Source organism: Sinocyclocheilus anshuiensis, unplaced genomic scaffold, assembly GCF_001515605.1.
Source record: "Sinocyclocheilus anshuiensis isolate Anshui unplaced genomic scaffold, SAMN03320099.WGS_v1.1 scaffold306, whole genome shotgun sequence".
In the NCBI taxonomy this organism is placed as follows: domain Eukaryota; kingdom Metazoa; phylum Chordata; class Actinopteri; order Cypriniformes; family Cyprinidae; genus Sinocyclocheilus; species Sinocyclocheilus anshuiensis.
In genome coordinates this window covers 2187489-2199675 of record NW_015544175.1, presented here as the reverse complement: position 1 = coordinate 2199675, position 12187 = coordinate 2187489, and the positions used below count along the sequence as shown (strand labels likewise).

Genomic DNA, 12187 nt, shown 5'->3' with positions numbered 1-12187 from the left:
TTCATTTTTCTGTTTAACCCCGTCATATTAAATAATAGTCTAAATAGATTTTTTAAAGATTTTTTATTTTTAAACTGAACAGTTTATTGATTTTTTTTTTTTATCTATAAAAAGAGTTAGCTTTTTTTTTTTTTGAATATCATATTTAATACATCAGTTTTTTATGGCTCATATTGTATGATATAGGAGAATATGGATCTGATACTCAAGGATATAACACTATTGGGCTATAGTACTGTCAATCTGATGATTCCTACATGCCACTGGATCAGAGTACTGTCAATTACTGTCTGACTATTGCATGTAAAGTTTGCGTTTGGAGCACTCAACACCACCATTAGACCAAAGAGCTCGGTCAATGATTTGGCAAGGTAACGCTTTTTTTAAACCACACAATAAAGTTAAATTCAAAGGCCAATTTAAAAAAAGGTACAGTAAAAAGTGCACAAATCTGTATTTTGTTAGGGCAGTATTTGTGGCAGTTGAGAAATCACAAAATGTGAAATGGGCAGATAGCATAATATTGCTTGGTGTGTATTGTAAAATCTGCATATAACTGCAGACTCAGTTATATACAGTTATTCACTCAGCATTTAATGATGAAGTGTGTTATATTTTAACTCTATAAAGCTTTCTTCTCATACTTGCACCTCCAAAAGAGCGCACGTACTGGCACTTTTAGCAGGTTTGTGATAAAGAGTGGCACGGTCACCCTGAAATATGACTGCCGCCCCCACTGGATCCCCCAACATTATTGGGCTAGGGTACTGTCAATCTGACGATGCCTGTATGCCACTAGATCAGAGTGCTGTCAATTGCTGCCTGATTCTTGCATGCAAAGTTTGCATTTGAAGCGCTCAACAACGCCATTAGATCAGTGGGCTCTGTTCAAAGGCCAATTTAAAATATTGGTACAGTAAATAAAGTGCACAAAATCAGTATTTTGTTTAGGCAGTATTTGTGGCACTTGATAAATCATGTTGCGAGATTTGTCCAAAAGGTGTGCGTTTTTGCGCCAATGCATTGTTAAAGGATCAGTGTGTTTTGTAATTGTCCCATATAAAACTTTAACGGCCAATTAAAAAAAATTATATAATAAAATGTGCTAATTCACAACATTAATACATCCTTTGTTAAACAGCTTTTTTGAATTTAAGGCATCTTTACAGATGGTGTCGAAATTCTAATTCTAATAGTGCTTAATGCAGTGTCATTCACACAGAGAGCAGAGCGTCGCGTTATTTAAAGGGGAATTTCACGTGTCAATGAGTAACAAACACCGCACTGAATCAGTATTATTTCTTATTACTTGAAAGTGAACGAAGCGAAAGTGAAACTTTCATGTGACTGATCAAGCTTTTATACGTAGTTTGCTGTAAAAAAAAAAAAAAGGTTTTATAGGTTTGACTGTAATAATAATGCAAAAACTGACACTTGAAATCAACGTTTAACAAAAATCTAATCAAAACAGACAAAACGTAGCCATTGATATTTAAACATGTATCTAAATGCAAAACATAATAATTTAATTTAAACATGATAGATTATATAGTTGTGTCTGAGAACAATTTCTTAGCAACTAGGGATTGTACAAACATATTTATTTTTATAGGGCTATACAGGCATCTAGTGGATACACAATGGAATTACTGGTATTAATTTTAATCCTTATTAACAAATATATACAAATATGATTTGGAAATGTATCATACATATTGATACATTTCCAAAGTATATTTGTATATATTTGTTAATAAGGATTAAAATTAATATCAGTAATAGCATTGTTGCTTTTTAAGATTTGACTGTTTACATTCAGTTTTATGTTATTTTGTATGTAATAATGTAACCAATAAATATTTCGCCTAGGGCCTCAAAATGGCTAGAAATGGCCCCATTCAAATACTACTAACAATATAAAAGTTTTTCTTGCATTACTTTATAGAAATCAGTAAAGATTTCACAGCACAAAGACACGTGTACCACAACCTACAGTTGGATGTTTTTAGAATTATACTAAAATGCACAATTTAATACACAATTTATTTTGCATTTGTGTCAATTTCCAAGTTTTAGTTCATTTGATTCATTGTTTTTACAGTGTTAAACACATTTATCTACACAGGCTTTAACAATTTTATACGTTTCAGTTTGCATATGAATCTAAGGCAGAGTTAATATAAATCTCCCTGTGTATGTGATTTATACCCACACTGTAAATATACTAATCTGGGAGAAGTATTGAATCACTCCTGCATGTGCCATGGTGCCATGACCTATTTCCAATGGCATGACTGTATGTGTATGTGTTTATAAATACAGTCTGTTATCTGAACCCATTTTCCCTTTAGGGGTTGAATAGGGGCCAGAGGACAAAGTGACCTAGTTAGCTGCTGGCTTTTAACCACATTGAAGAGTACAGTAGAGCCAGATATTGCATGCACAATCACATATAACACACACTGATGTGTGTGTAAGTTTGAGTTTGTATGCTATTTGCCCAAAAGCATTATACTGTGCCACACTGGCTGCTGCGGGGGTGACACATTTAAAAAAGGTTACTCATTTTCAGGGCCACATGAAATCTATTTGTGCATTTTGATGGATGAGATCCTATACACACTACCTGTTCATCTTTCTCTTTCTGCTGGAGGGAAATGTTGAGGCTCTGCACTTGCTCTTCCAGCTGAGTTAGTTTTATAGTAATGGCGTCCCTCTGTGCACTCAGATCGGCTGTTTCTTGCTCTCTCCTGCATAGAGTTTCATTCAGTTCCTCTATCAACCTAACAGAAAGAAAGAGGAAAGGCATCAGAGATTGTTTTTTTATTTTCATTCAGAAATCTCAGAATAACATTCAGTACAATTTCTGAATCAACTGTAGCGTATTCAGTTTTTTTGAATGTTGGTACTGAAATGTTTACCTGTCTTTCTTAGCCATCTCTTCATGTTGTGCCGTGGCAGATAAGCTTTCATTTCCCCCCTGCATTTCCATCATAATCCTCCTTTCTAGGCCCAAACAGCGCTGGGACTCTGAATCTACCAGAGAAGCCATTTTTTCTGCTTCACTTCTTGCCAGTCGATCCTCCTGAAAAAAATTGCATTGCAATGCAATGCAATAAAATGGACAGTTCTGTTGGTCTTGGATGCTAAAACACTTTGAGTATGGGATTTTTACAAAGTCTCTTACAACAGAATTTGCTTCAAAAACACACACAAGAGTAAGTAAACAAGAACAGCAAAAGTGTTTTAAATACTGAGTGCAGTAAATGTGGACATCATTGTAACGAGGTCAGTTTATTGTGCATTGGAACAAAATATGCACCTCCTGCAGAAGCTGGATCTTGGTCTCCAGAATCTCTTGCATGTGTTCGATTTCCTGCTGCCGCTCCTCACAGCGACGCTGCACCTCCACCTCATTCTGATTGGTCAGACTTTCTGCTGTGGTTCTGTGAAGTGACACAATACAAACAAAATAGCTATAGTGAACAATTTGGAAAGAATGTGTCAAAACAAATCCATCGATACAAATGGGAAAACAACGCTTTTGGTCTGAAAGCTGCCTGTGCCAATGTGGATTTGTCTCAAAGTTAACTAAAAGGCTAAATCAATGAATTACGTCTTCCATGATCAATTGAAATGTACACTATCACATTTTTTAAACAAAACTGTGGAAGGCAAACAGCACTGAATCTATAATAAGTCTTAGTAACAGAAAGGAAGTGCGTTTGCACTGAAATAAATGACAGTTACTTGATTTAAATTAAATGGAACAGTGCATTTTGCACCTGGTTAAACTGGACTGTGATTGCTTAGTGGACGCAGGAGTTTACAATGAAATACAGCACTTAAAGGTGGGGTAAGCGATTTTTTAAAACCGCTTTAGAAAACTGATTCGGGCCGAGTAGCAAAACAAACTTGTAGCCAATTAGCAGTAAGGGGCATGTCTACTCATGATGTGGAGGAGAGAGCGTTCAGTGGACAGGACTGACATTAGCCAAGCCGAGCGACAGAAAGATAAGAGATGGCGGATAAAAAAACAAAAGAGGAAAACGTCTGCGGAACAAAAGAAGGCTTAAGGCAAGAAGTAGGACCCGTGTAAATATCGGATCAGCTTTCCAGCGCTGGAGAGAACTCAAGGAGCGGAAGGCCTGCGATCGGATGCCGAGGTTACTTAGTTTCTTCTCGATAGGTGAGTAACACAATGTCTGTGCCGCAACAACTAAAGTCTGTCTAGTACACTAGTGTAACGGAGCGACAGGGATGCGAGACGTGCGGATCCATTTGCAAAGCTTTATTCATAGAATGGTCAGAAACAGGTGAGGGTCAGACAATGGCAACAGGTATATTGAGGGCAAGACACAAGAGTAATCCGACAAACAGGCATAGGTCGATCAACGTCGAACATAATCCAAAGGGCTTGACAAGAGGGGTAATCCAATGACATGAGCAATAGTCCAGGCGAAGTGCAAACACAGTCCGAAACAGCAAGGAAAAGGGTAAATCCAAGATACACAGGCAAAAGATCAGGAAACAGGCAATGCAACACTTTGACTAGACTATGAAAACTAGAACTAGAAAACTTAAACAAGGACAGGGAACTGGCTCCGTAAAGTAGCTACGCTAAACAGCATAAATGTTAAAACAATACTCGGCAGTTTGAACAGGATCTGAGTGTGTGTTATATAGTGTGTGTGATTGGTTTCAGGTGAACGTGTGATTAGTGAAATCACTGCTGGGAAATGTAGTCCAGGGTGACATGTGAAAGTCTGTGTAGTGAGAGAGTCATAAAAATGGAAGAGCGACTTCTGGTGGTAATTGGACGGAAGTCCATGAACCGGATTCGTGACACATCCAGTGTAGACATCGTGTAACATTGGTTTTGCTTTGTTTCACAGAACTAATCGTTGCCTGGGTTGCGAACGTATGTGTGGGGCGGAGCTATCAAAATAGGGGCGAGACCCTTTTGGGGTAGGGGCGTGTTTGTTTTGGTGATTTCAAATGTCAACATTGGCTACCAGAAATCGCTTACCCCACCTTTAAAATGGCACAAATGTTAAGTGAATTCACGCTTGCAGAATCTCTGCTACTAGATTAATTTAAAAATGGGTATCCCTGTACAGCTATGATCAGCTGTTCCTCCTCCTTGGCTGAGCTTTCAGTGTTGTTAAGGAAAGGGTGAAGCTGATTGGATGGTTCTTGTCACATGACCTGGGGTGTGCTTGCAGCATTCTGAAAAGATGAGATGTTTTCATCTCGCTGTGGTGTAGACGCACCTGGAAAAAACAACCACGTTGCTTCTATAATGAGTGTGATTGCCGCACATCTACATTTGAATATGAACTTGAGCAGGCAAAAGATGCGGCATGCATGTGAATGGCCCTTTAGACTATTCCTATAAATGAACAAAATTTCTGACTACCTTAAGACAATAATTATTCTGACTATTTATTATCAGTAATTGTTCTGATGATTATTATTTGATAATGTAAGTTTATAGTAATAATTTTAATATATTTATAAATAATTATAATAAATGCAATACATTTTTTTAATAATGTATAAATGATTTCATTCTAAAATTCTAGATAATTATAATTTATAATTCTAAAAATAACTGATGCAAAACCTGTATTTAAAAATCATTTTTTTGGTTAGGTTTACCTGTGTTCTTTGGGGAAAAAGTCAAAAGAGAAATTACTGCTAGTGGTCATGTTTGATTTATTTAATCTTTGTCCCTAAGTACATACCTTTCAGACTCTGTAAAAGAGTTTCATTTCATTTTTCAATCCTCCAAAGAGTACTGAAGCAAAAGAAGTGAGTCACAAAGGTGAGTCGTAACAATCTTTGCTCACGTCTCCTCTGGGATGTGTTTAGCAGGTCTTTGTGTGTGTGAAGGGTGTTACTCTGACACTTTAAGTATTCTGGAGTGTCTATAAGAGCCTCTCACTCAGCGCAGTGCTCTAGGACCCTCTCGAGGACCTCGTAACGGCTTTTCCAGACTCCATTGCTGCATTGCAACGGAGCTGTTTTTGAACGTGATGATGGCTGCGGCACTGACCCTTCCTGTAATTGTTTGATCCAGAGCAAACGGCACCTCTGGGTTTTTGACTGCACCGCGCCAGGACATCCATTACTGCAATGAGCGATCTGAGTGATCGTCCCGGTCAGCCACTACATCAGTTAGTGTTAGTAATCACAACCTGCAGGTATGTCATTTAGCTTGGAAGGTGATATCGTTCAGTTTTGCTTGTTTTTTTTAGTCCTCAGAAAATCAAATGTTAGTTCCGATGGCTCGGAACGATGGCTTAGAGGAAGCCATGAGGAAAACATGAGGAGAAATTATGAGGGAAATTTTTTGCTTGATGGCTAAGACTCAGGTCACTGGCAGAAACATCATCAGAACTGAACAGATCGTGTAATGGAAATGACACATAGCAACTGACCCATCAACAGAAAAGTTATGTCACCTGAAGAACAACACAAAGGTAGGGGGTCTCGTTTATAGGTGATCCCCCGAAGGCCAATGGATTCTACTGTAAATGTAAATGTTACTGACATACTTCCACCCGACCGTACAAGAAAAAGTCAAGCTCGAAACTTACATGAGGATTGAGTTGCTCATTGTGTGTTTTACTGAGAATGAATTAGCTCTTGTCTACCATTCAAAAGTTTGGGGTAACTGACACTTTTATTCAGCAAGAATGCATTAAATTCAAAACTGACAGTAAAGACTTTTACATTGTTAGAAGCAATGTCTATTTCAAATAAATTCCACAAAAATAGTATGCAAAAATATCCACATATGTGACCCTGGACCACAGAACTTAAGTGTCAATTTTTGGAAATTGAGATGTATGCATCATCTGAAAGCTGAATAAATAAGCTTTCCATTGATGTATGGTTTGTTAGGATAGGACAATATTTGTCCGAGATACAACTATTTGAAAATCTGAGGGTGCAAAAAAATCTAAATATTGAGAAAATCGCCTTTAAAGTTGTCCAAATTAAGTTCTTAGCAATGCATATTACTAATCAAAACTGAAGTTTTGATATATTTACGGTAGGAAATTTACAAAATATCTTCAAGGAACATGATCTTTACTTAATATCCTAATGAGTTTTGGCATAAAAGAAAAATGGATAATTTTGACCCATACAATGTATTGTTGGCTATTGCTACAAATATACCTGTGCTACTTAAGACTGGTTTTGTGCTCCAGGGTCACATATTAGAAATGTTTATTGAGCACTAAATCAGCATATTAGAATGATTTCTGAAGGATCATGTGACACTGAAGACTGGAGTAACATCTGCTGAAAATTCAGCTTTGCCATCACAGGAATAAATCATATTTTAAATATTAAAATAGAAAAATCTTACTGACCCAAAACTTTTGAATAGTCTAAAACGGAGCTCCAATACCTTCTCCATCAGCAAAACGTGTTACAGGACCATGTGCACGTTTCAAAGGGCATCATGGCACTCTGCTCTGTCCCCCAAACCTGATAAGTGTACGACACAGATTTGGCAGAGGGCTCTGGCCTTTTGCGTTTCGAAGGTCAGTAAGATAAGTTGCACATGCCTTTGAGAAGCACTTATGCTGATAGTAGATTCACAGAACACAGACTTTTGTTTTATGTTAATCGCATAGAGACATGATGTCAATATCAGCTAGAACTAAATACTTAAATATAATTATTTTATATATTTTTTTGTTTTACAACTAAAAGGTTACGTTCACACGGTCAGTGTTTGGGACTGACAACCATATTCACTAAGAGGTCTATACTGCTCATACAACAGCTCTCAAAAAGCGAGACTCGAAAATTTAAGGGAGTCAGTTCATTTACACTTTGATATATAAATGAAATGTGTAAATGTAACTGGATTTAGCACTTTAGCACTTAGTGAATGTAGTCTAACTGTAACAGACAAAGAATTTGTCAACAGCAAATACATAAAGATATAAGCAGCATATTTGTGTTTGATCGCTGGGGTATATTTGTAGCAATAGCCAACAATACATTGTATGGGTCAAAATTATCCATTTTTCTTTTATGCCAAAACTCATTAGGATATTAAGTAAAAGAAAAATGGATAATTTTGACCCATACAATGTATTGTTGGCTATTGCAACAAATATACCTGTGCTACTTAAGACTGGTTTTGTGCTCCAGGGTCACATATTAGAAATGTTTATTGAGCACTAAATCAGCATATTAGAATGATTTCTGAAGGATCATGTGACACTGAAGACTGGAGTAACATCTGCTGAAAATTCAGCTTTGCCATCACAGGAATAAATCATATTTTAAATATTAAAATAGAAAAATCTTACTGACCCAAAACTTTTGAATAGTCTAAAACGGAGCTCCAATACCTTCTCCATCAGCAAAACGTGTTACAGGACCATGTGCACGTTTCAAAGGGCATCATGGCACTCTGCTCTGTCCCCCAAACCTGATAAGTGTACGACACAGATTTGGCAGAGGGCTCTGGCCTTTTGCGTTTCGAAGGTCAGTAAGATAAGTTGCACATGCCTTTGAGAAGCACTTATGCTGATAGTAGATTCACAGAACACAGACTTTTGTTTTATGTTAATCGCATAGAGACATGATGTCAATATCAGCTAGAACTAAATACTTAAATATAATTATTTTATATATTTTTTTGTTTTACAACTAAAAGGTTACGTTCACACGGTCAGTGTTTGGGACTGACAACCATATTCACTAAGAGGTCTATACTGCTCATACAACAGCTCTCAAAAAGCGAGACTCGAAAATTTAAGGGAGTCAGTTCATTTACACTTTGATATATAAATGAAATGTGTAAATGTAACTGGATTTAGCACTTTAGCACTTAGTGAATGTAGTCTAACTGTAACAGACAAAGAATTTGTCAACAGCAAATACATAAAGATATAAGCAGCATATTTGTGTTTGATACTTACAGTGCATTATCAAGCTGTTCCTGTCTTTCCTGGAGTTCTTGTTTCAAGCTTTCCACCTCAACCTTCAGCTCAATGTTCTGAAAAACAAAGGGATTCTTTTAAAAAGTCATTGCAATCACACTTTACTCTCTTTTTGCAAATAAACTAGGTCTATAATGCAGGATCTGGAGAAAAATGTTTTCTTGTTATGCTTTTTGCATGTATTTCATACAAAAATGTGATTTCCTGTGAGGTTGTTCTACCAAAATTTATTTTCTTTATTTCTGTTTAATTATAATAAACTATAATAAATATTGCATTAGAAATTCATGCTACACTATTTTTACCTAACAGACTTTTTTTCTGAAGATACTCACCAGTAATTAATATGCTACATTAAAAATATTAAAAAGAAAGTTGTAAATATTTCACAGATTTTTTTTTCTGAGTCTGCAGAGCTCAGCGTGAGCTCTCTACACGTGCAGCTTAGTCTTGTGGGTGTAGGGAGACCTTAAAATAGAACAAGAGACACCAACCACCTGCTGTTTCACTCTCTGACACACACTCAAACCTGACCTCTCTACTTTTCCTTTCCCACAATGCACCAGGCCAGCAACAGAGACTTTTTTTAACTCTCACCACCAGATACTCAGTATAGCTGGCATGAGATCAGTGCCTAGTACTTTGTGTGTATAGTTTTTGTTTTTGAAATGATACATACACATCCCATTATAACCCTAGGGGACGTTTGCCAGTAAAACTGTGTTTGATGAATGACAGCACAGTCGTTTTTAATTATTTGTGTAGCCTATATGGGTCAGTGGGACTAATATTTGTTTTATCAGGTTCATTTGAAAAGGTCAGACACAGAAATAACCTAGTTTTGGCACTGCGTCTTTGGGCTTTGTTTGCACACACAAACTTCAGTTGTGACTATCAGTTACCAGCTAAGCAGTGCTATTTTAAGTCCAATTGTGCATAAACGCACATTCATCTTAATCAAAATGAATCAAATTACAATACAAATGCTTTATGCATAAATATTATAACCATGCACCATAGGAATAATGGGCCTCCATGTATAAACTGACATGTGATGCATAAATAAAGAGTGGGGTCCAAAGTTCTGGGATAATTAGTGAAAATTCTTCTATTTTGCATTTTTAGCATTTAATATATATTTTCATTACAAATTACCAGCATAACAATTTGAGTCAAATGTTTCATAATCACATATTTCAATGTGATCTCAGACTTTTGGACCTTTATGTCACTCTACATGGAACAAAAATAAGTAAACATAGTGATACACTCTTCTTTTTCTGTGTTCCATATTGATATAGTATATGGACAACAGCTGCTAGACAGTCTCATCTTTACTTCCTCACAGTAACCAGACCCAACCAGTCATCCAGTCTACAACTCTACCCATAATCCAGTTTTTTCAGTGCTGATAGTCAGTTTGTGACAGCTGCAGTGACTGCTGATCCATATTAATGTGCTGAACCACATTTCCAGGCTGCAGTTGTTGTGCACTGCAAATGTATAGATGGTTGGCGGTCTGCAGGCTATTTTAGGCCTTTGCATTTGCCAAGCCAGCAAAACAAATGTTGCAGTACTAGAATATACCTGTGCAAAAGCTTTTTTTCACCCCCAACAGAAATAAATTGTACTAATACAACATTTCAAATGTTATACATTTATTGTATTTATTTATCACAATATTTGTTGGCCAAAACAATTTTTTTAAATCTTTGCTTGTTACCTTTTACAATTTTTGCTTTTTCATGTATTTGCATTTCATTATTGTTAAACTTTGCATCAGTTTCCATGCATCAGTTATGTCAACATCTTAATTCACAATAGCCCAGTGACACTCACCCTGCGATGGACATTCTCACTGCTGCTGTCCTCAAATTTCTGCTGAAAACGCTCCTCCAGGAAGTAGATGCGAAGCTTGAGGCTGAAGTTCTCCTTCTTCAGGTCATTGAGGTGCTGTGAAATAGTACGGTAGCCGTTAAACATGACCGCTTTCGTCACGTTGGGGTTCTCGGACCCCTCATACCTGTGCCATACTACCTAAATCACACACTCTCATTAAATGCAATTAAAGATATCTAAAACAGGCCAAATAAGATGTAGTAGGTTTTCTAATACTAGAACAACAACATCAACATGAACTGCATGAACTGTAAGTGACACACTGAGGGTCCTCCTCCTGAAAGTGGTCTACCCCCATGCGTGGTGTGTGCAGAAGGAGGGGTGTCAAAATGATATGGGGGGTCTTTTTTTACTTAAACGCCACCAGAAGTATTAACTATAAGGATTACGGACATAGTTGATATGTTAACTGATCCAGATAATAAAATAGACAGAGGGAGAAAAGAAGGCTTACGTGCTAAAAATCACTGACTGCTCATTCCATTCAACTATTCAACTGGATTCTCAACTGTCATTCTTTATCTGACAATATTTACTAAAATGAAACCTGTTTCTCAAGTTTCTCTCAAACCGTTTTTGCTGTGAGCTTCAGTATGAATGTGAATCTGCACGAATGCTGCCAGTTTGTTTCTGGGTCAACTATATCCGGCTGCCAGCAAGGACAGATTAAATTAATCAAAAGTAACACTTAAGTCATTTATAATGTTACAAATATATATATATATATTTAATATAAACACTGCAAAACTGTTTTTAGCATGGATAATAATAAGAAATGTTTCTTAAGCACCAAATCAGCATTTTAGAATGATTTCTGAAGGATCATGTGACACTGAAGACTTTTGGCAGCTGAAAATTCAGCTTTGCAATCTCAGGAATAAATTACATTTGAAAATATATTTAAATAGAAATATAGCAATTTTAAATTGTAATAATATTTGTCAACATTACTGTTTTTAATTGCTTTTTTTATCAAATAAATGCAGCTATATATATATATATATGGATAACAAGAACTTAGATATTTAGATTAGAAATTTACTTACATGTAAATATGCACTTTTATTTATGTTTATTTATTAATGAGTTTAACCATAGGAGGGCAGTATGGCTCTTAACTCTCCAGAGTGCGCTTTAGTAAGACTCAGGATGTTTCAGGGTTATTTTCAGGAGGTATCCTGTACCAGCTGCCACTGAGGAACTCTGCACTGGAATACTAACAACAGTCTACTCGAAATCCAACCAACATATACATCAACAAGCTGAACACTTATGTGGAGACAGATTCACTATTTCTCAAAAAAAAAAAAAAA

The 12187-nt window shown here is 36.5% G+C and overlaps 1 pseudogene; it reads right to left on the bottom strand.

Annotated features, from left to right (window-relative positions):
• The window catches only part of LOC107696140 (myomegalin-like), a 72053-nt pseudogene that overhangs the window by 38563 nt on the left and 21303 nt on the right, over window positions 1-12187 (bottom strand).